The following is a 2,586-nucleotide window of genomic DNA, read 5'->3' as shown; positions in this document are numbered from 1 at the left end:
GAAGTGCTTCACTTCTCCTGGATCTCCTCTGCTTCCCCCCCCTGCACCTGCACCCGAGGCGAGAGCCTCAGTCACCACGCCCTCACTACGGCCCTGGCTGGTGACCTGCCATTAATGTCCTTGTTCAGGAACTCCCTGTTATAGGATGATGATACTCTGTCCTTGAAAAACATGGGCTTCTAATGGGGATTACAAGACACTTGGCCCTTTCAGACATTACTCAGGCATGGTCCACTGTTGTTGCCATCCGGAAACTGATCCTAAAAAATACCTGTAGACAGGAGGTGACTGCAAAGATGCTGCAGGAGATCAGCATGGAGCCTCTATCCCCCTCCCCTGCAGCAGTCTAATGTCCCATGAGTCATCACATTCTATACACCAGGGGCGCCCACAATTTTTCGTCATTTAAAAAGTATTTTTGTGGCTTGCATTCCAGTGCGTCCTAGAGGCCCCCGGTGTCCTGTCCTCCCGCGGTGCTCGCGTGGCCAACGTTGCACATGGGGAGAGGTGTCCCGCCCCTTTCCGACTGCGGCGTCTGACACATTCAGCCGGCAGCCGCTGGAGCATAGCTGTAGCCAGCTCCTTTTCTGCCCGAGGCAAAAAAAACGTGCCCCCCCCAACAGGCTTGTGACGTCACCCAGTGCCCTGCCTCCAGGATTTTTTTACATTTTTTTTTATTTTTTTTATTTACACAAAGTCCTCAATCTCTTTTTATGCAGAGGCTTTCCAGTACAGAGGTTTCCCATTCATTTAGAAAATATTTACTATCACCAGTTTCTGAATGGGGAGGAGCCTCTGTACAGAGTGCTTCTCCCCATTGAGCAACTCAAGAATGAACAGGAAGTGATGTAAATCACTTCCTGTTCATTTATAACTGGGGACACATAGTACTATTTGTCCCCAGTTATTTACAAACACTGGAGTGATTAGCTGATCGCTCCAGTGTTTGTCCTGCACAGAGGATTGGTACATATCACTGATATGTACCAATCCTCTGCTACTCGGTCACGCACACAGGGACTCAGCTTCTCCTCTGGATCCCCGCTGCTCTCCCGGGCAGAGGCAGTGGGGGATCCAAGGAGAAGTGAAAGAAGCACTTCAGTCGCGGGGGCAGCAGCGGAGGGAGCCGATGTCACAGAACTAAGGCCGAGCGGTGAAGAGAGAGAGAGGCGCCGGCTGTCAGATCCTGGCCGAGCGTCTCTCTCTCTCTCTCCTCACTGCTCGGCCTTAGTTCTGTGACAGCAACTCCCTCCTCTGCCGCCGCCGGCTGCAGCGGTTCCATCACTTCTCCTCGGATCCCCGCTGCATACAGATGGGGGAGAGCAGTGGGGATCCAGAGGAGAAGCCCCACGACGGGAGGACAGGACATTGCGATCTACTAGTGATCGCCCTAATGGGCACCCCTGCTATACACAGTGTATAGGACGTGAGGACCCCGAGATACATACTATCACTGTAGCAGAGGGCGAGAGAAGTGGAAGGGACTGGTCTAAGTGCAAGCTGTCTCGCAGGATCGGGTGAGTATAACTTTATTTTAGCACCTAGACAAAAACGAGCACTTCTCCACTGTAAGGGTTAAGAAAAACATATTTCCCTGTTCTTCTTTAAGCCTCAACAATAGGATGGGAAACATGAGATGTTCTGAAGAGCTTAAACAAGGACCTTGATTGCAAGATCACCATTATTTTTACAAAAGCTACAGATTTTAAAATGTTTTTAATTGTTTAAAATGATTATTCAAAAAATATAAATTATTAAAAATACTTTTGTTGATGTAAATAAAATAACAATAACTGATAAAATTACATTTTAGTGATTGGGTTTAATATGCTTAAAACGTCAAGAAATATGTATTTGTACGTGTGCACGTGTGTGTGTATATATATCTATATCTACAGATATCTATCTATCTATCTATCTATCTATCTATCTATCTATCTATCGATATAGATAGATAGATAGATAGATAGATAGATAGATAGATAGATATTAGGGAGCACCGATATATCGGTCGAAAATTGCACTTTTGGCTAAATGCCAAAAGTGCAATTTTTGTGCCAATACACCGGCGCATCCCTGCTTTCACAGAGCAGTGCCCAGCGGGGAGGAGAGAAAGTGTGACAGGCGGCCGAGCGCTGCGGGAGAAGAGCGCTGTGAGTGGCCGGTGTCTCTCCTCCCACACCGCTCAGTCCGGCAGAGCGGTGTGGGAGAGGAGACAGCCCGCGCTGTCACAGGAGGCGGAGCTCTCCTCCCCGCACCTCTCGCTCAGCCTCCTGTGACAGCGTGTCAGGAAGGATAGCAAGGTACAAACACTAAGTGATCAGTGATCGCTGAGTGTTTGTAAATAATTGAGGACATGGCATGTTTACTATATCCTCAATTATGAATGAATGGGAAGAGATCTACATTACCTCCTGTTCATTCATAGTTGTGGATATAGTAAACACACAATGTCCTCATGTTATGAATAAACAGGAACAACTGGGGCTGCAGAAAAAAAAGATTGAGGACTCTGTGTCCTCAATCTCTTTTTCTATTTTAAAAGGGAAATATCAGGGATCTGTTTAGACCCCTAATATTTCCCCC

Source organism: Nanorana parkeri, unplaced genomic scaffold, assembly GCF_000935625.1.
Source record: "Nanorana parkeri isolate BGI_ZX_2015 unplaced genomic scaffold, ASM93562v1 scaffold109, whole genome shotgun sequence".
Taxonomy (NCBI): Eukaryota; Metazoa; Chordata; class Amphibia; order Anura; family Dicroglossidae; genus Nanorana; species Nanorana parkeri.
Note: the sequence above shows the minus strand (reverse complement) of the source record.